This window comes from Arachis hypogaea, chromosome 12 (genome assembly GCF_003086295.3).
Source record: "Arachis hypogaea cultivar Tifrunner chromosome 12, arahy.Tifrunner.gnm2.J5K5, whole genome shotgun sequence".
Taxonomy (NCBI): Eukaryota; Viridiplantae; Streptophyta; class Magnoliopsida; order Fabales; family Fabaceae; genus Arachis; species Arachis hypogaea.
This window is the reverse complement of record NC_092047.1, coordinates 97,237,425-97,260,541: the sequence shown is the minus strand read 5'-3', so window position 1 is coordinate 97,260,541 and position 23,117 is coordinate 97,237,425. Positions and strand designations below refer to the sequence as shown.

The window sequence follows — 23,117 nt, the reverse complement described above, 5'->3', positions numbered from 1 at the left end:
ATTCCCTCTATTCTTTTTTGACGTTATGAAACACTTAACAGTCCACCTACCGTACGAAGCAATACTATGTGGGCCGGTCCAATTTAGGTAGATGTACCCATTTGAGATGATGATTGGTTCATTCAAGTGCACCATGAAGAACAAAGCTCGGATTGAGGGCAGCATTTGCGAAGCATTCCTAGCTAAGGAAACATATGTATTCTGTTCATTCTATTTTCAGTCTCATGTTGAGTCACGTAGAACAAGGGTTGCAAGGAACGATGAGAGCAGAGAATCCTCATCAAGTGGAACAACATGTCCAATCTTTTTTCCAAAAGGAGTTATAATGGGTGCGGATAGTGACTACTGGTTAGTGCAGAAGGAAATCGATGCTGCAACCAGTAAGATACTAACTTCTTAATCTGACTAAAACTTCTTTATCCTATGCTGAATCATGTAGGTTATTCCAAGAGGCAAATCCTGATAGCTCATTGAACAATTTTTCACGTTTGTTCAGAGAATACGTCAGCGTGCAGCTAACTGACACAACAAATTCGGAACTAGTTGCACTTAGTTGGGGCCCAATGAATAAAGGCACTAGCTACCTAATGTACACTGTTAATGGATATCAGTTCCATACCTTACAGTGATCAATTGGAAAGAAAACAGATAACACCAGAGTTTGGGTTCGTGGGGATTCAGGCAGGGGTCACTCTGATTAGTTTGGTGTGTTGCACAACATAATTAAATTAGAGTATTTTTATCATACTACGTACAAAATGTGCGTATTTAAATGTGAATGGTATAATCCAAGTTCGCGGCAAGGAACACAAAAGCACAAGAACTACGATATCACTGAAGTTAATCTAACTAGGAAATATAGGCACTACGATCCTTTTATTATACCTCAAAATGCACGATAAATATATTATTTGTCTTATCCAAGTTCATTCAAGTCTACTTGGGTGGTTGTGGTTAAGACTAAGCCAAAAGGCCGCATTGAGTCTGATGATAGGATAGAGGGTCATGAACCTTACCAGATTGACGACCCAACTCCTACGAAAACGGTGGCTGATACCGATGAGTCGATCACCCTTAGATCTGCTGGATGATGACATCATTAACATTAGAATAGATGCCGATGCACTTCCATCAGAGAACGATGATCTTCAAGAATAAGACGGGGTCGATGGCGACGAAGAAAAGGAAGACGAGTTTAATGAAAATCAGAAAACTACCTCGGAAGATGAGGACGGTGAACCAGAGGAAGAAGATGATAAATCTGAATAGAATTAATATAAATATAGTTCTGTGATATGTATTTCTTTAAGAAAATTTGCAGAGAATGTAATATAGTTAGCTTTGTTTTAGATATTTCATTCAATTCCAAGTCATTTCGTATCTTTAAGTTAATTTTTTTTTATAATTCACATTAGGTTTAACGTAGTATTTCAATTATTAATTATCAGAGGTATATTATAGATGAACAAGAAAAGATTATTTTAGAAAAATAAAACACTACCATCAGAATAACAGCCCAACCATTTTTTTTACAAAAAAAATTTAAAAATCGTTTCCCTTGGAATTACCGTTAGATTAATCCGATGATAAGTTAGCGGGTGACATATGCCTTGGCGCCAACGTTATCGTCGGAAAAAGTCCGTTGGTAACGCTCATTGGATTTTGTTTTTGTAGTGATTATATTCTGTTGTAGAATCCGAGGGTAATTACCGTCGGACAAAAAAAATACGACGGTAACCATTTACTGGTGAGGTTTATACCATCGGATTTTAATTATTTTTCCAATGGTGAATCCGACGGTACTCAGTATTTTTCTTGTAGTGTTTCATCATCTTTATTGTATGAGTGTAAACGAACAAGAATAAAGAAGAAGTAATTGGTGAAGAGAAAAAGAGAATATTCTGGATGAAAGAGGGAAAACTAATTCTGCTTACTCCTTTTAAAAGATGAACAAAAATGATAAGCTTAAGTTGCAATCTTTCACTACAATAATATATAAAGCAATTAGATGTTACCTACTCTACCAATCACATAATTGCAACAAACTAAGTGAATTACAACCATATATATTCTTTATCATACTAACTATATAATTATCTCTAACTATCTTCTAATTACTTTTAATTAGCTGTAACTAAGTGAAGTTGGTATCTAGTTAGGTAATAACCCCTCTCAAACTAGGATGATCTAAATCTACCAATCCTAGTTTGGCATGACAATTCTTAAACAGATTAGGAGATAAATCTTCTGTCAGAATATCAGCAGTTTGATGAACACTTGAAATAGGTATTAACTTGGTGACCCCCTCTTGCCACTTATCTCTCACAATGTGACAATCGACTTCTATGTATTTCATTCTCTCATGAAATATCGGATTTTCCACGATATGTAAGGCTAATTGGCTATCACAATACATGACCACAGGTCTTAATAATGATTGTTTGCCTTCCAGAATTGAATCCAAAAATAGGAAGAAGAATCAGGAAGATTCTGATTCAGAAACTGAATCGAATGATGAGTAATATTCTGAAATTCTCATCGCATTCTTTTCTGTTTATTCTCAAAATTTCATGTATTAACAGTGCGTTTCTTATTAACTTTTAGAAGCAAAGAATCATCACCAGTAAAGAAACAAAAAACAAAGAAAAAAATTCAGACTAGAGCCAAAAAGTAAGCACTACTTTGGATAGTGTTTTCTGATCAATTTTATTTTGTCTTTCTGATTCATACTTTTTTCCCAGGACGCAATCCAAAAAGAGCAAGCTCATTGTTGAGGATTTATCTCCTGAACAAACTCAATCCTATCATGGGTAGGATACTTTGTAAAGCTATATTACCATTTATCTTCAAAATTATATTTGTTAACATGTTGTTTTATGCATATACTGTCAGATCTGGAATTGGAACTGAAGAATTAGAAGAATTCTTGAGGGAATCTAAAAAGAAGAAACACAATGAAAAATATGCTGCATAGGGGTTTGTTATGTTTGGGGTGTATAGTACCGATTTTAAGGTGTTTTCGTTGCTAATAATTGTTTCTGGTTTCCCAGGGAGAAGGGAGCTGACCTGCGATCGATAGAATGTCACTATGACTCATCTGAGACGTAAGAACCTTTATTTGATAAAATCTTGTTATCCTAATTTAACCGTATGGTATTTTTACTGAATGATATCTATTCTATGTTTAGAATACCGGACGTAAACTTAGGAAGTGATGATCCTTTGTCTCAAGGACACACGAATCAAAGCAGCATAAACAAACCGGCAGAGAGCATGCAATTTCTCTTTCTAATACCAGTTAATTTTATCTTTTATTACCTTCTGCTTCTAATTATGTATATATTTTTTTTAGAAAAAAAAGTCCTTTAATGTTTTATTCAAGAAAAAAAGGCAAGAAAAAAAGCAAAAACTGCAACTACGTAAGTTCTCAAAAAACAAAGCCTATGTTTCTTTTGAATACTTCGGGTGTATTTTTGACTTTCTTTGAGTGTATTTCAGGTTGAGTCTAGTTGAAGAGTCAGCCAATGAGCCAGCTGAAGAGAACATGATGGTTGTGCGGGTAGAGACACAGTCACAAACTGAAGCGATTTCAATGTGAGTTTTTCAAGAAAATTTCAACCTTATAACCATTTTATTTTCATGGGCTTTGTTAACCTTTTATTTTTCTTCTTGTTTAGAGTTCTGATTCAAGTTTATCTACCACTGTCCCAAACAACCCCTGTGCCAGAAATTGAACCAACCCCTGTGCCAGAAATTGAACCAACTACAAGTGAAAAAATTAATGAAGAAACTAGAAAAAGGTAAGAAATAATCTTGGGGTGTATTTGTTTATTGTTTGGGTGTATATTGTCCTTGTTGGGGTGTATATCCTCACAATTGTTTTGTAACACTGCAGCACTCCAAAACCACCGCCAAAAACTAAAGAAAGCACACCCACGCTTCCACCAGCTCCATCTAAAATGTAAGTTCAGCAGAGTAAAATTCAGTTTTCAATATCATTCATCTATTCTTATTCTTATAGTACATTATATCTCATCACACAGTAATCCAGCCCCAGAAGATGCTGCTGCACTAATGATGATGGCACAGACAGCATCGTACATTCCTAAAGAAGGCTTGATGCCATCATTCAGCTTCGGCTTGACTGATTCAAGCCAAGAAGAAGCAGCAACACAAGAGGGTGCAGCAATGCAAGAGGTGGAGAGGGCGAAAACTCATGAAACGCCAAAACTAATAGAACGGTTAGGGGAGCTGGTGGAAAAAATTACAGGCAGTGGGGTGAAAACAAAAGGTAAAACTCCACAGATTCAAAAGCAAAGTGGCAAAGAAAGTTTTGAAAAGTTTGAAACTCCTACGAGGACAAATGAAATGATGGCTGAAATGAAAGAGAAATGCTACATCTGGGCCACACGTGTGAAAACATACGCAGATGGAGCCACTAATGAGTATGACGCTGTGTGCACACTCATTGCCCAAGATCGATACATTTTGTCAAAAATCCACTTCGCATCTCTCAAAGCTGATACATATATAGAAGCCGAGGTAATATTAGAATAACATTAATGATTTTATCATGAAAAGTAACTGCAATATTGATTGATGTAAATTGATTTGGCTTTTATTTCTAGATTGTCTCTACCGTGTGCCTCATCCTTAACCAGCAAAACATTAAAAGGTTTCAAGAAGAAATATACTGTCTGCCCCCTGATATTGCGGTAAGTTGTACTTCAACGAATCTTGGGTGTATTTTCTGTATTCATTTGGGTGTATTTTTTTATTTATTTGGGTGTATTTTCTGTATTCACTAGGTGTTTCACAATTGTTGCAGAACATGGCCATTGGAAATCATCCAAAGGGGGAATTCTTACAGCCTAAAACCAATAAGCCATTCAGGGTGGAAGACTACCCAATGTTTATTTCCTTCTTGGACCTTAAAAAATTAGCATCACATTCATATGTAAGTTTTCGTTTCTGAAACTTCTTATTACCATTCTTTACTTATGTGCCAAATAAACTAAAACACTGTTCAATGTGGACATGCTTCAGATTTTTGCACCTGTTTGCTATTCAAACCATTGGTGGTTATGGGTGGCTAATGCAAGAAAGAAAAAATTTTATATACTCGACCCATATCACAAGACATGTCCATCCGATGACAGAATAAACATAAATAAATTCATTGTAAGTTGGTTCTGTGTTCTGTATTTTAATATTTTAGGTGTATTTTTGTTCAATATAAGGTGTAAGTTTGTGCTCCTTTGGGTGTATTTCTTTATTAAATTTATTCATATATTACTGATTTGTTTTGTGTTTTAAGGGATATGTAATATCAAGAATGAGAGTATATGCTGGGGGCACCTCTGAAGAGAAAGGATCAGGAAATTCATCCACCATACATTAACATCTCAGGCCAAAAGACAAGGTATAAATCTTTCACTGTGAAAATTAAATTTTCCTATATGTAATTTGCTAATTTATTTCTTGTTTTTCAGCTATGACTGTGCTATTTATGTAATGAAGTGGCTTGAGATAATTCAGTCCGAAAACGTTAAAAGGGGGAAGTATGAGTGGGACAACTGGACCCAGGTAATTGTGTTTAAAAACTATATAACTCTGTATTACTTTACTAAATTAACATGGTTGATTAAAAAGAAGATTCTTTTAAACTACAGGACGACGTGGACCACTATAGAGTAGAATATGCTTCCCGGATTCTATTCAATGAAATGAATCAAGACAAAGGTGAAGCCATTAGGGGAAGTGATGCAATAAGACTATCCAAGCCATTCTCATTGTTATTGAGTCCATATTGTCATATAGATTCTAATGATATTGACACTGATTAATCTAACTGTTATATAGTCTTGTAAGAAATTGAACACATGTTGTAAAAATTTGCCAATTATAATCCAGTTTATTGTAAAAAAAAATTTCCATAATTAAACTCTCACAGCTGTATTCAAAAGGTCTAAATTACAGGTACTATAATATGAAGGAAAATATCAAACCAGATATACACCTATAACTTGACATTTTACACCCAAGGAAAGTTGAATATACACCTAAACTTCTATCCCCTTATGCTTTATCCCTAAAACCCTAAACCCCTAAACCCCTAAACCCTAAACCCTAAAACTCTAAACCTTAAAATCCTAAAACCCTAAACCATAAAACCCTAAACCCTAAAAACATAAAACCCTAAACCCTAAACCACCCAACCTACTATACACCCAAATCAGCAAATTTTACACCCATAACATCATATTTTACACCCAAGGAAAGTTAAATATACACCCAAACTTCTATCCCATGATGCTTTATCCCTAAACCCTAAAACCCTAAATCCTGAACCCTAAACTCTTAAACCCTAAACCCTAAAACCCTAAAACCCTAAACCCTAAAACCCTAAAAACATAAAACCGTAAACCCTAAACTCTAAACTCTAAACCCTAAACCCTAAACCCTAAACCCTAAACCCAAAACCCAAAACCCAAAACCCTAAACCCTAAACCCTAAACCCTAAATCCTAAACCATAAAAAATAAAAAAAAAACAATAATTTATAACATAAACAGCAGCATCTGAAATATATACGTAAAATGTCAAACACAAGAAAATTCAGAAATACACCCAAGAAACTAAGCTTTACACCCATATTTTGTAACTATACACCCAAAAAACTATCCCCTGCTACTGGTTTCCTGAACTGATAATTCATAACACATCCTTGATATTGGCTGGAATTTGGACGCACCACTGATGCAGCATCAAACAGGTTTAACTGGAAATAATAAACTCACATATTAGCAAAAATATTAACAAGAAAATTAAAATCAATCACCACATGTTTAAAGAACATCACTTTTACCTTGTTTAGAGCTTTTGTTTTCTTCTTCTTTGAGGCATTTGCAATCTGTTTATCCAACTTTGAACCTAGCCTATTTTTTGGACGTCCTCTTGTTCAAACCCTTGGAGGGCTTTGAAGCTCGTTAACGGATTTCAAGTTGGCATCTTCGTGAGATAATGAACATGTTCCATTCCTTTTGGCTTTCAGTTCTTCCATCTCAACCATGACGTTATCGTACACACGGTGCAGAATGGCAGTCAGCTCCTCCGATTCTGATGCAAATTCGCAAATATTTTGTGAACAAAACACCAATTCGTCAAACCTCTTGCTTCTTGGCTCCAGTAGTGGCTCATCGTGGCTGCTCTTGATGTGTGTGTATCACCTCTTTACCTTCTTACTCCATCGTTCCAGTATATATCTCGGTGACACTTGGGTTACTCATTCAAAGCTTAACACACTTAGTGCGTGACGGCACAATATGTCTCTTGACTCGAATAATAAGCATTGGCATTTCACTTGGGCTGCTACTGAGTCGTAAGTAACCACAAACTTGTTGAATATTGAGCTGGAAACTTGTTCTCCGACTTCGTATACTAAATAGCCTAGAGCGGAGTTCGTTAATCTTGTGATGCAATTTGCCCTTCCCCTGAATTGTGCTTGGACTTCCCTAAACTTTTGGTGAGTGTACACATGTTGAAATTGAGCTTCAATGGAGGATTTAGTTGCACACGGTATGACCGTATGAAAATCTGCAGCATCCGATTCTCTCTCTACTTGCTCCCTGCTTCCGAGGCAATTATCGTATTGTTTGACAAATTGAATAAGCGAGCTGTTCCGTGTAATAAACTTGTTAAAAAATGAATGCATGCTCTCGCTCCTTTGTGTGCTTCTCATCCCTGCCCAGAAGTGGTGATCCAGATAAATTGGAACCCATATATGACGGTCTTTGTAAATATCTGCATAATACACCCAAAATAAGGCTATATTACACCCCAAAAAAAAATACAATTTACACCTCTGCTGCAGATTTTAAACAACATTACCTAAAGCCACTTGTTGTCCACAAGACCATACTTCAGCAGAAAATCATTCCAATTCCTATCAAATGAGTCTTTGGTATGAGAGTTCTAAACAACTTGGCTCATTTCTTGATCAATTTCTGCGTGTCCCTTGTACCCATTTAATTTGCTTGGAATCTTCTTCATGATGTGCCAAATACACTAACGGTGAATTATTTTTGGCATACAAGCCTCTATAGCCCTTTTCATTGATGCGCATTGATCGGTGAGAATCCTTTTCGGAGCATTTCCTCCCATGTAACGAAGCCAACATTGAAATAACCATTTGAATGATTCAATTTCTTCGTTTTTCATGAAAGAGTATCCAAGAAGTGTTGACTGACCGTGGTGATTCACCCCGACAAAAGAACCACAAACCAAATTATACCTGAAATAAATTACGATAGTACAGAATGAAAAATCATTACGTACACCTAAAAAATGACTTTATACACCCAAAAACATCCCATATACACTTCTGCAGCAGATTCATAAAACAACATTAATTTAGCATCATAAACAAAAACAGCATATTACCTGTTTGTATTGTAGGTGGTGTCAAATAGAATAACATCTCCGAAATACTCAAAGGCAGCTCTGCTCCTTGCATCGGCCCAAAAAGCCAGCTTAATCGACTGATCGTCCTCGAGTTCGAGCTCGAAAAAGAAATTCTGATTCTTCTCTTTCATTCTTAATAAATATTTCCCGAATTCCTTTGCATCTTCTTGTTCCGAAACATTCACACACTTCTCTCGTGATGTAATTCCTCACATCCTTTTTAATAAAATTTAACTCGCAGTGACCCCCAACTGCCGCAAAAAATGATTGGTAAGTTTTGCTTGGTCTGATACCAGCCTCCTCGTTATTCTCTATTGTACGACGAATGGACATGCTTAGTTTTCTGTGTTGTTTGAGCATCTCTACTTTAGTTGGACAGCAAGGGTGTGAATGATGCAGCACAACCTTCGAAATGATCCAAGCACCAACATCCTTCAATGTGTGTATATAAATTCTTGCAGGACAATTTAAACCAGCTGTGGGATTTGTCTTCTCAGTCGGAGATATTTTAGATTTCCATTTTTCCTCTCGGTTACATGTAATCAATTGATTCTTAATCTCGTTTCCCTTCTTATTTGTGCTCCGAACTCTTGTAGAAAAAACCTGCAGCCTTGGCATAGTCCTTGTAAAATGTTGCAGCATCTTCAAGGATGGTAAATGTCATTCCAACCTTGGGAACAAACTGGTCATCAACAACACAGAGAGGCTGCAAAATACACCATGTTAAAAACTAAAAATACACCCAAGAATTTCTGATCTACACCTGAACGACAACAACTCAACTAAAATAACAAGAAAAGCCATAAACTATAAATACACCCAAACTTCCCCTAAAATACACCCAAAAAGTTCTGATCTACACCCGAACGTCTAGTATAAAATACACAAAATTAATCAAAACTAGTACATTAGATTCAATTCACAGTCAATATTCACGCATTAATTTCACAGTGATGGTTCACGCATTATTCAGCTAGACAATCACAAACGACTAACTGCATCAAATTCAGATTCAATAATTAACTGAAACTAAATCACACCCCAAGGACTTCGTTCAATTCAAATTCAAAATCTACTTTGCAGTGGTTCATCTGACAATCTAAAGTTGAATCATCCATTATCTTCAAAATGATTTCAAAACATTAATTCAGATACCATGAAAATTGAAAAAAAAAAAAAAAGAAGCTAGAGTACATAGAGAGAAACGCATGTAAATGAGGAATAAGAAACCAGAGATAAATCACGAAAAAGGACGAATGAAAAGGGAGAAGAAACGCAGGAAGGAGATCGAACAAAATTGGCAAGAGATTCGAAGAAGGAGACGAAATCTTTTGAATTTTGGAAGTTATATATTCGCGTGTTAATTGATTTGGATTGATTTAATATTCTGTTAAATAAGTGCGTGAAAGACAGATGCCACAAGAGGCGCGTTTGAGGGAAAGGACTTGTAAGACTTGTAAGCCTTAATTGCTTGTATGCAGAGATTATTCGTATCCTCTAATTACTTTTAACTAATTGTAATTAAGTGAAGTTAGTATTTAATTCGATAATAATATTTATTTAAACAGACGAATGAACTCATCACTTGATCAATTTAAATTAATTAGATTTATTAATTATCTATCATTACCATTTTGAATTATTAGTGTTTATAGTGTTGATTACCTCATAGTATTTTTGTATGGATTAATCTCTACATACAAGTGATTTTGCTATACAAGTCTTACAAGTCCTCTAATTGATATTACGCTCAAACGCACTTGTTATGCACATATGTTTCACGCGCCTCTAACAGATTTTTAATTTTTGAAAGGATTCCGTTTCCTTTTTCGAATTTCTTGCCTTCTCTTTCTCCTTCTTCATTTACATGCTTTTCTCTCTTTGTTCTCTTTCTTCGTTATTCTCGATTTCCATTGTTTTTTGAAATCAAGCTTTGAAATTGTTTTTGAAGATAATGGATAATTCAACTTCAGATTGTCAGATGAACCAATGCGTGAACCTTGCCTGTAAAATTTGTTGTTAATTCTTCCTTGTTTGAATTGAATCTAATGTACTAGTTCTGATTAGAATTAATATAATCTTATCCATTTTATATCAGATGTTCGGGTGTAGATCAGGAATATTTGGGTATATTTTTATAAAAGTTTGGGTGTATTTATAGTTTATGACTTTTCATCTGACGGATGGTGAATTGTCTTATTCTTTTGGTTGAATTGTTTTAGTTTCTGTTTAGTTATGATTCATGAATTTGGTTTTTGTTATTTTTTTATAATGGTTTTATAGTTGTATTTGCATTCTATAGTTTATGCTTATTTTAATATGGCGTATTTTGAGTGTATTTTGTAGCCCTTCTGTGGTGTATTTTGGGTGTATTTTGCAGCCCTTGCTGACTTTGGTGGCTGATTTTAGTGTACACGTAAAATAACTCATTTCTGTATCTGCAGCAAATTTGGGTGTAAAAACGAAGATATTTTGGTGTAATACGAAGATATTTGAGTATAAAATGAAGATATTTAGGTGTATTTTTATTCTGATGAGTTCTGCATAATTCAGAACTCTTCTTCTTCCTCCTCCTCATCTTCTGCTGCTTCTTCTTCATCTTCTTATTTCATATTCTCATAATTCTTTTTGGGAGGAAAAAATCAAACAAAAAAGAAAAAAATACATAATGTTGCAAAATCAAAAGAAGAAGAAAGAGAAACACGACGATGAAGATGAAACACGCGAAAAAAAGGAGGAAAAATACAAAGAAGGAGGAGAAGAAGAAGGAAGAAGAGGAGGAAGAGGAGAAACGCGAAGAAAAATGACAGTTACGGTTTTCATCGAGGAAAAAGAAGAAGAGTCGTTCATAATGGTGAGTAGCGCGCTTTGGAAATAGGAAGTGGTTGAGTAACGTGCGTGTATTTACTCTTGAATGTAGGAGTGTAATGTGCGTATATTTTGTTAAGCTTGTGCCAACTTATAAGACTTGTAAGCCAAAAAAACTTGTATATATAACATACCTGTTTTTGTATACATATTCTCTTGAAGAATCTTACCCGTACAGTGCACGGGTTATTAAACTTGTGGTTACCTATTAATTACATGACATGGACATAATGATCTGCTTAGCGCGTTCACTGCCATTAAATTCATTTAAAACTATATCTAACTACTGAATACTCTAGATTAAGTTTGTGTGCATTAAATCGAGAATGAATGGGTATTTATAATTGAAGGTGAAGCTTCACCCGAAACAATGATAACTGCTACGCAAGACTGGGAAAGGAGTTAAGAAAAATTAAGTGTGGACCACATTTTTTTGTTTTAACAAATTATTCTTTTTAGGGAAGTAAATCTTTGTCCGATAGCAAATTATAAATTGTCTTTTTTTTAGTAGGACATATATTTTATTATAAAATTAAAGTAGTTAACGGTAAGATTATTCCTATTATGATAACGAATCTTGTATATATTTAAAAACTCTTGAATAAAAATAGAAAAATAAATGTAACTCCAATTATTTCGGAATGGTAAGATTTTTAACGTAAAAACGTTATTTTTTTTTTGTTTTATTATAATTAATTGAATTTTGATTTTTTATATTCTAAGAACATAAATTAAATGTACGGATATATTTTAATATTATTTATTGTTTTTATATATTAAAAATATTAAAAAATTATTTTTATGATAAATAAAATCAAAATATCTTTTGTATCATATTTAATCTATGTCTTTAGAATATAAAATAGCAAAATTGTAACTAGTTATGTCACCACTTTAAAAAATATTATTTTATTTTTTCTTTCTTTCTATTAAGTGTGGACCACATTTTTTTTTTGTTTTATTATAATTAATTATGTGAGCGTACCCTAGGAGGTAGTATTCTGTTTTTTCTTTCTTGCTGTGCCGTATACGTTCCTATTAAGTGTGGACCATTTTTTTGTTGTTGTTTTATTATAATTAATTATGTGATCGTACTCTAGGAAGTAGTATTTTATTTTTCTTTCTTCCTGTGCCGTATACGTTCCTTTCTTCCATTCTTCTTTTTTTTATTTTGGGTTAATACTCAAATTTATTCTTAAAAGATTACTCATTTTTTAAATTAGTTTTTAAATAAATTTTTAGTTATAGTAATCTTTCAAAGATAAAATATAAATTAAATTAGTTCTTTTATTAGTTAGATGATGAAGTATCACGTTAAGTTCCACGTGTCACCAAATAATTAGTTGATGTGTCAGTAATACCTAGTACGTCACGTGTTACTTGACATGTAAAAAAATTATTTATAATTAAAATAGTTTCTGAAAATCTAAATGTAAGTCATTTTCATTCCTACAATTTTAAAAATTAATCAAATTAATCCTTATATAATTTTTTATATTTTTTCATAATATTAAATTTAAAATATTTTTTGAAAGTACTAATTTTAATATTATTTTTAGACCTTAATAAACAAAATTCTCTTTACATAAAATAATATAAATAATTAAATTATTATAAAATTATTTTGTCATTTATATTTTAAAGTTTTACATTTTTAAATTGTAAATTTTTTTTATAGTGAATTTTTTTATTTAAATGAGTTTATTAAATTATTGTTGATTATATATTTAAAATTTATTATTTTAAATTTACTAAATAATACAGTAGTTATTTTAAAATTTAAATCTTTTAAATTTTTTAAAATTATAATTTATATTATTGTTTAATTTATATGATAGAACTCAATAATTTAAAAGCCGATTTATAGGATCACTTGTTGAATGAAAGATTAAAATATTTAAAATAACTACTATATTTATTTAGTGAAATCCAAAATATTAAAACTTTTAGTATATATAGTTATATACTAGTTATTAAAATTCAACAATAATTTGAGTTCTATCATATAAATATTTTATATTAAAATATTAAGATTCAACAAGTGATTCGATAGATTAGTTTTTTAATTATTGAGTTCTACCATATAAATTAAACAATAATAAAAATTATAATTTTAAAAATTTAAAAGATTTAAATTTTAAAATAACTACTATATTATTTAGTGAGATTTAAAATATTAAATTTTTAAATATATAATCAACAATAATTTGATAAATTCGTTTAAATAAAAAAAAATTTACTATAAAAAAATTACAATTTGAAATGATAAAATTTTAAAATATAAATGACAAAATAACTTTATAATAATTTAATTATTTTTATCATTTTATGTAAAGAGAATTTTGTTTATTAAGGTTTAAAAATAATATTAAAATTACTACTATAAAAAATATTTTAAAATTAATATTATGAAGAAAAAATGAAAAAAATTATATAAGGACTAATTTGATTAATTTTTAAAATTTTAGGGATAAAAATGACTTACGTCTGAACTTTTAAGGACTATTTTTATTATAAATAAATTTTTTATATGTCAGGTGACACGTGGCGTGCTAGGTGTCACTGATCTGACACGTCAATCAATCATCTAGTGACATGTGGCACTTAACGTAATACGTCATTATCTAATTAACGGAAGGACTAATTTGACTTACGTTTTATCTTTCAAGGACTAATATGACTAAAAAAATCATTTGAGGACTAATTTAAAGAATGAGTAATCTTTTAGGGACGAATTTGACTATTAACCTTTTTTATTTTATTTCACAACAAACTATACAAAATTACTAATAAATTAGAGTTCAAATGACATTTTTTTTATCTAAAAATTTTAAATTCAAGTTTCACTTCTAATTTAAAAAGAAAAAACAAATTATACAAAATTGAACTACATTATTTGCTTTACCCATGATATCCACAAATTAAATATGTTATGGAAATAGACCACGTTGAAATTCTGTTTGTGATGGAAGGAAGATTACGCATATTGCAAAAGACAGAAAAAAAAAAAAAAAGGAAAGGGAAGAATTTATTTTTCTTATAATGCAAGTAATTGATTTGATTGAATAAAATTGAGTATCTTTACAAATAAATAAGGAGCGTTTAACTTATATAGCATTGACACAAGGAATATTGTAACTAATTTTCAAGGTTAATTACTTTTTTTTTTTTAATTCTTGATAGAATTAGTTATTTAGGCATTACGCTTTTTCTTTTTCTCAAATTCAAAGGACCTTTTAGAGTTATTTAAATTTTCTCTTAAACTTATTAAAAACAAGCAAAGACAAGTTTAGTATATATATCGGCCATTTGATTAACCCTTGGAACATGTATAATATGTATGGTTTTGAAAATAGAATTGGTCATCGAACTATTTTAATTACTGATTTATTGGTTTATTGGTCCAATTAGTTTAACTGTGGTCTAATAAAAAAAATTATTTTATAATAAAATAATAAATAAATTATATATAAACACTTTAAAACATAATTATAGTAATATAAACTTTAAAATATCTGCTAAATTTAAAGAATGTATGAAATGTCATCAACTAAAATATTAAGATCTTAAAAACAAGTATAAACTCCAAATATGAAATGCTAACATAATATCATCAATCATCATAAATCGATTTTTTATTTGTACAAAAAAATCAAAAGATGCTGCATAAAGACTACTACTACCACCACTTTGATATAAATTAACATCAATATCACCTAATAAAATACACATATTATCATTAATGATTAATATTAGTAAGCACTAACTTACCAGTCTTATAATTTACAAAGACTGAAAGGCATACATTCTAATTGGATAAAAGTGTTTCTCATTCTATAGCAATTACACTCGTGAACAAAACCATATCAGAAGAACAAAAAATAGAGTTATCTTACCTTAATAAGTCTACTTAGGCTCATACTTCTTAGCATTCTCAACAGTATCATAAATCAAACCAAAACCAGTGGATTCGTTCCCTCCGAATTGTCCAACCAATAATTACCAGACAAAAATTAATTAAATCTAAAGTTTTCAGCTCACAAACAGTAATAATGTTCTCATAATTGTTCAACCAATAATACTCAAAATTGAATTTAATTGATAATACCTGCTTCTTTTCTATTTCTTTGATTTTTTATTTTTGATTCCTGAGAAGCAAGAAATTAGGGTTAGTTTCAAAATCCAACATTAAAACTAAAGGAAATAACATTAACTTGCAATCGATTTACAAGGACATGGACAGCAACTCGCACAGACTTGAAAGCTCTGCTTTTTATATCTGCTTCCTATTGAATTACCGAGATCTACAATAAAAGAAAAAAAATTATTAAACAGCAAATTTATTTTTAATCTGTTGAATTACCCAAAAAAATCACAAACATAGTATAGAAATAATACACAAATATAGTAGAGCATCCAGTGCTAATAAAAAATCAAATAATCATTCAACAAAAACACAAAAAATTCAATAATCATTCAATAATTTCTGAACAGAGCATAAAATATTGAATTTAGGGGAGAAAAATAAAAAAAAAATCGCAGTTCATAGGTCACATTTCACAAAACTTAAAAGTAACCTTCGAACAGGCTTGAACAGAACTTAACTAACAATAATTGTAAAAAATTATTCAATTAATCATCTTTCAACAATTAATCAATGCTTCAACAATTATTATTACAAAAAACAAAATTCATACCTAGGGTTAGAAGCTGGAAGTCTGGAAAAATGCAGAGCTGGCGGGGATAGGGACAGGAACAGTGGCTGGCAAGAGGTGGCTAAGGGGTGGCAGGGTTTAATAGAGTTAGCGCCGGCGGTCCCTAACTGCAAGACGAAAAGTGGCGCTGGCGGTGGCTGCGATTTTTGAGGGCTGACTTGGCGATGGAGTGTGGCTGCGCAAACAGTGGTGGTGGCTCCACGGATGTTGCGACAGCAATGCTGGACGGAAGTTGTGCCGGAAGCTCAAGGTGGAGATCGGAGACGTGAGAACTGAGAGCGAGAGGTGAGAGTGGACTGTGGAGGCTCGAGAGGAGAGGGGTGAGTGGATCTGTGGTTGAGACACTGAGACTAGGGTTCGTTCCCCTTTGCCCCTTTCTTCAGTATGCAAAACACAGTGTTTTGCCAGCCAATTTCAAAAACCTGCCGGGTCACGGTTCGGTTCGACCGATCGGTTCCCAACCGGTTCGGCAATCCAACTTCGGTTTTTAAATCTGTCGGTTTTGCCTTCTGTCCGAACCGTATTTGTCAATGGTTCACAGTTCGACTGGCCGGTTCGAATAAGTTTTCAGAACATTGATAATATGCAATTTTCTTTGATTGACTCTATTTCTAACAAAATGAAGATTGAGTTCAAAATATTTTGTACGACTTTGCATAATTGGATTAGCTGAAATCTAAACAGTACTAGCATTGTCACAATAAATTATTGGCGTGCCAGAGAGAGATAATGCAGTTCATAAAGAATATTTTCAAGTCAAATAATCTTAGTAGAAGCATTAACAATACTTTAAAATTCTGCTTTTACAATGAAGAAGGTAACTGAGTATCGTTTTTTACTGGACCAGGCTACCAAATTACTTCCAAAATAGAAACAATACCCTAAAGTTAAATGCTTATGATCCACATTTGAGCCCTAGTCCACATCTGTGAAAACAAAAATTTGAAAATCAGAAGAGGGATAAAAGATGATCCCTTGATCTGATGTGCTTGCAAGGTATCTAAGGATATGCTTGATAACTTTCTAATGAGTGATCAATGATTTGTGCATGAATTGATTAACTTTGTTTATATCAAAACAAATTTTAGGTATTGTGAGTGTACAATATTTTAATACACCTATAGTAGACATGTAATGTGTGGAATCACCAAAAGATTTAGCACCAATTGAGAGAACTTTTTAGAAGATAACATAGGAGTTGGAACAAGTTTTGAATCTTGCATTCCAGATTTTAGAAGAAGATCTTTGATATATTTGGTTTGGCATAGATGATAGGAACCTAATTTTAGTTTAAAAGCCTCTATGCCAAGAAAATAATTGAAGGTACTAAGATATTTGAAAGTAAATATGTTGTGCAATTTTGAAATTTTTTACATACTAGATGTAATAGCTAAAGAATTATTACTTGTAACAAGTATGTTATTCATATACACCAAAAATATAGATATGATAAGTAGTAGTTTATAAGAAAAATACTGAAGGATCAAACCTAGTACTCCTGAATCCAAATTGAGTAAGAGTTTAAGACAATGTGACATACCAAGTTCTAGGGGTCTGTTTTAGGCAAATCTATAAAGAATAATTGGAAATAAAACCTGGAGGTTGTGTAATATAAACAGTGTCATTTAAGTTGCCATTTATAAAGACGTTATTAAAATCCTATTGGTGAATTGTCCAGTTTGAAGAAAAAATAATTGTTAAAATAACTTAAATTGTTGGGCCACTAATCTAGCTTTATATATCTTAACTTCACCAAAAAGAGACCTTTTTATAGCATATACCCATTTTGTCCCAATAATATTGCTATTACTAAACTCCATGTCTTTGTTCTTTGCAAAGCATCCAATTCAGGAAGCATAGCCTCTTTCCAATGTGGTAAATTAATATATTTCTTAATTGAAGAAGGAACAGTTTGAAGATAATAAAGATCAAATTCTAAGGTAGATACAGCAGAATGAAAAGCTTTAGTCTAGAAGAGCCAGACTTGGATCTAGTCACTCTAGAATGATTGTTAATAATAATAGTATCAGGATGTTAAAAAGGTAGATTTATCTCAATTTATCAGGTAGTAACAGAGGATGAAAGAGGATTAACTTTTAGTGAAGGTTCTATAGTGTGATGACTGATGACATGATGAAGTGGTTGCAGATTGAGAAGGATGAGAATCATGTTGAGAGATAGTAGCATTGAGAGTATAAAGGCAATGTTATTAGAGTTTTGCTGAGAAAGTTCAGTATTGTTGCTAAAAGTTTGCGCGTTAGCAAAAGAAGAAATATTTAAAACATGCATAGTTAAAGTAGTATGAGAAAATTTTGTAGGAAGATGTTTAGCAGTATGCATACCAAATAATTCAGAATAAGGAATAAAAGTTTCATCAAAAAGGACATTTCTAGATATAATAATCTTTTTTTATTTTGTTAAGCATTTATATCATTTGTGTTTTGGTGCATAGCCAATGAACACTATAAGATCATATTTAAAAGCTAATTTCTTATCATTATATGGATTTAATATTAAAAAATCACAAACCAAAAACTTTTAAAAGAGAATAATCTAGAGTTTTGTAATATAAAAATTCATAAGGGGATTTATTCTGAGTATTAGAAGATGGTAATCGATTTATGAAAAAAGTTCGTTGCAAACAAAAAGGCATCATCCTAGTGAACAAGAGAAATAGAAGCTCTAACTAACACAGATCATCTAATTTTAACAATGTGTCTATGTTTTCTTTCAACCCTCTCATTTTGTTGATGGGTATAAAGGCATAAAAATCTATGTACTATATCATTTTTTGTGAAAAAATCTATAAAAGATTAAAAAAGATATTTTCTTCCATGGTCTAATTGCAAAGCTTTAATTTTGAGTCTATTGTGATTTTCAATTTGACTTTTGAATTAAATAAAAGCTTGAAAAACATGTGCTTTAGAATAATAAGAAGATAGAGATGTATCTAGTGAATGTATCAATAAATGAGACATAGTAACTAAAACCATTATAGAATAGATTTGGTAAGGAACCCATACATTAGTGTATATCATTTTAAGAGGTATATTGAATTCAAAATCATCTTTAACAAAAGGCAAAGAATGCAATTTTTTCATATAGCAAAATCTGCACAAGGTGTCTTCTTTTATTGAAATTGAAATAGGTACATTACAAGAATTTAAGATTTTGTTAACAGTTTAAGATGAGGCATGACCTAATCTATCCATCTAGCACCAATCACACAAGGATAAGAAGAAACAGACTAAGAAATTAGCGAATTACAATCAAAATTAGGCATAACAATAGGCGAAATTCGAATAGCACTGTTTGAGGACAAGAAACAGTAACACAATTCACATAATTAGAATCAAGTGGTAGAGATCTAGCAATAACAACACATTTAAACTAATATACCTCATTTTTAGGCACTCTTTGGAGTAGAATCTAACGAGTGCCTTGAGATTTAACCAAACAATAATTAGCATAAAATTAGAAAAAATAATTATTATCTTGAGCAAACTTTTGAACACTTATTAAATGTTCAGACAATTCAAGAGCATGAATTAGATTTCTTAATAAAAACTTTCTATTTTTATTAAGGGATATCAACTAATCATTACCAATGTATGAAATTCGAGTACCTATTTCATTACCTAACAAGACTTGATCTTCTGGACTTAAAAATTCTGAGATAGTGAGTATATATGATTGATTAGCAGTTATATGATGTGAGGACCCTCTGTTTGGAAATCATGGATTTTCAGAAAAATTTAAAGTAGTGGCCATAAAAGACCTTGGATTATGAAAATTTGATGGGGTGGAGCAAGAAAAGATGGAAAATTTGTTGAATTTTCACTATATCCAGGTTAAGGAGAAAATTGTTTATCATATCTATGGAAGCAAGAATTGACGATGTGGCTAAATCTACAACAAAGCTGATATTGTGGCGTTGAAGAGAAAGAATTTTAGAATCTTGATCCTCGATCATATGATCTCTACCAGCTCCTCTACCTCTTCTTGCTTTAAAACCTCTTCCAAAACCATGCCAATTGATGTTTGAGTAAAGATTCCACTTCCAAGAGTATGATGGATTTAGATTTTGACATGATAGACGAAATGAACAAAGCATATTCTCCTATCAATCTTTCTGAGATAGCATCAATGTAATCATCCACAGTAAGCACATGACCAATAGCAACTAAAGAACCTACCACATTTTGAATACGTTTGAGATATCTTGTGACAATAATCCTATTTTCTTGATAGTCTTAGTCTTGATTTAAGTTGCTTAATCTGAATCTTTGAGGTTTGAGAGAAATGTTCTTGAATTTTCTAGCACACTATATGTAAAGTAAAATCCAACATCTTGTTATTTTATTAAAGTATCCATGTATGGAAAGTAACCATGTCATCAAGTAATGATCCTTGACTTTTCATTCTTTATATGTTGCGAATTCAGTGTTTGCTTGCCGTTTTACTTCTGTTGAGAAGTGTGATGCCCAAGTAACTAATTCTGTTGAGAATTTCTGAGAAGTCTTTTATGAGATTATATTATCTTTAAGTGAATTTGCTCCAACAATATGTAGAGCCAATTACTTCCATGTTTTATAATAGTTTTTGTCAAGTTTATCAAGATCAGGTCTAGAATGAAAAACATTTGTTAATGGAAGTTGTGGTGTTTAGAAGAACAAATTTAGCCATGAATCGAATCACGCTTTAATACCATGTTAAAATTCTTTTTGTGATGGAGGAAAGATTATGCAGATTGCAAAAGATTGAGAGAAAAGAAAAAGGAAGAATCTATTTTTCTTAGAATGTAAGTAATTGATCTTATTGAATAGAATTCAGTGTCCTTACAAACGAGGAGTGCTTAGCTTATATAACATTGACTCAAGGATTATTGTAACTAACTCTCAAGACTAACTATTCTTTTTCATTCTCAATAGAATTAGTTACTTGGACATCACTCTTCTGAGACCATTTAGTCTTTAATACGCTTGGAGTGTCATAAATAAACATGGATCCATTCTAATTATTTAACAAAAAAGCTCTACAACCAAGTGTTTTAAGTAACCAAGTCCAACCAAGTCATTTTAACCTATCTTCCATCCACACGCCAATGAAGGAATCCTAACTAACTGATTTTTAACGTTTCTTCGTGATTTCATTCCAGATTTTTTGCTCTTCTTCTCCGTGTTCTCAGCTTCGTGATTTCATTTTGAATTTGTTGCTCTTCTTCTTGGCATTCTCAGATTTTTTGCTATTATTCTCTGTGTTCTCAAATCTTTTGCTCTTCTTCTCTAGGTTCTTTGATTTTTTTTTTCTTTTCTTTTCTGCATTCTCGTTTTCTAAAATCAGACATTAAGAGCAAACAATGTATGGTTCAAGTTTGAGTGCATTGAACCAGACGAGTTGGATGATGTAAGTTCGAATACGTTCAACCAGGGTGAGTTGGATAATTTTTTCAATTGAATGTAGTTGACGTCTCGACGAGGTTTGATTGAGAGAATAAATCAGTGTTGATAATTAAGGATTTGAATTTGATTGAAATCTATGAGTTTTGAATTTGATTGTGAAAATATGTTTATGTCACATTTAATTAGAGTTTCGGTGTTTTCCAGAGATAAAGAATGGCGTTGTATTGATAAGTTCATTTTTGTTATGGATTGGTTTGTGAAGATCAGTGTTACTGATTTGGTGTTTTATACATTAAATTTTTGTGCTAAATGGAATCAGTGATTGTGTGTTAGAAATGAGTTGATAAAATTCTTTTATATCAAATATGAATAATATTGTTGTTGTAATGGTATTGTATGACCAGTTTTCTGTGTGTTATTTTAGTTTGATGTTGATGAGAAGTTTGTTTCAAAGGTTGAAATGACTTTCAAAAACACTTGAAGAAGTTGAAAAATTTTACAAAATTTATGCTAAAGTTGTAGGATTTGCTACCAAAATAAGAAACACAAATAGGAAGGGAAATGAAATAGAAAATCAATCAATTACATGTAATAGAGAAGGGAAATGAAAATCCAACATATCTCCTACTGAGAAGACAAAATCATTAGCTGGATTAAATTGTCCTACAAAAATTTATATATATTTATTGAAGGATACTGGTGTTTAGGTTATTTCCAAGGTTGTTTTAAATCATATACATGCATGCTGTCCAAATCAAGCAGAGATGCTTAAACAATATAGGTAGCTAAGTATGTTTGATCGTCGCACAATTGAGAATAACGATGAAGCTAGTATTCGGCCAAGTAAGATATACCAATCCTTTGTACAACAGTAGGAGGTTGTCACAGCCCAAAATGAGCCATTACTGGCGCTCAGGGAAATAGTTCCCCAACAAGCCTAACCGATTCGAATATAAGACAAATAAGAAAGTTACAAATATTTTTGATAAATTTACAGTTTCAAAAATGAATAATTACATATTTTTAACAAAAATAAAATATAGATGGATCCTGTCTGTGACATATGGAGCAGATGACGTCTAAGAACTCAACAAAGAATAGATACCCTTGTAGATCATTAATCTTGAATAGAAGGCTCACATAATCAAATATTTGTTCCTGAAAATATTTTTAGAAAAACGGGGTGAGTTTTGCAACTCAGTAACTAGACAATACATCTATAATCGACATGAGACGATATAAACATAATTATTAAAGTAATTTTTTAATTACCAAAATAATAGTTGATAATAATAAGTGAATCAATAAGGGAGTTCTCATATAGAAATCAAATCAAAAGTCTACACTTGGGTGGCTCCACCTCAATGGGTAGCCTTTTCTTCTCGTGTGTCCGAACAGAATAACAGATCTAACGTGTGGCCTACACGTTAGGCTAGCAACACCACTACTAGCTGGGGTCTGTGTTAGATGCATCTAAGTTAACGTCATAACCGCCATTAACTATGGTTTTCTAATACGAGCCTCCCAAACCAATTCAAAACATATAATTTCAAATACAACAAATCTTTGATCTTTCAAATATATAAGGTATCGAATCAAATCAAATCATATTATACTTTCTCATCAGAATCTTTTCCAATAATACTTTTCAATCATAAGATATTTCAAAC

General features: G+C 31.8%; 1 long non-coding RNA gene across 1 annotated transcript; it reads right to left on the bottom strand.

Moving 5' to 3' along the window:
* Positions 1-6,206: 6,206 nt before the first annotated feature.
* On the bottom strand, positions 6,207-11,642 carry LOC140177080 (uncharacterized). The gene is made up of 5 exons (XR_011868764.1): positions 11,465-11,642; positions 8,442-9,168; positions 7,890-8,292; positions 6,868-7,802; positions 6,207-6,780 (listed from the first exon to the last, which is right to left on the bottom strand). It is a non-coding gene; the product is annotated as an uncharacterized lncRNA (long non-coding RNA).
* Between the last annotated feature and the right edge of the window lie 11,475 nt (positions 11,643-23,117).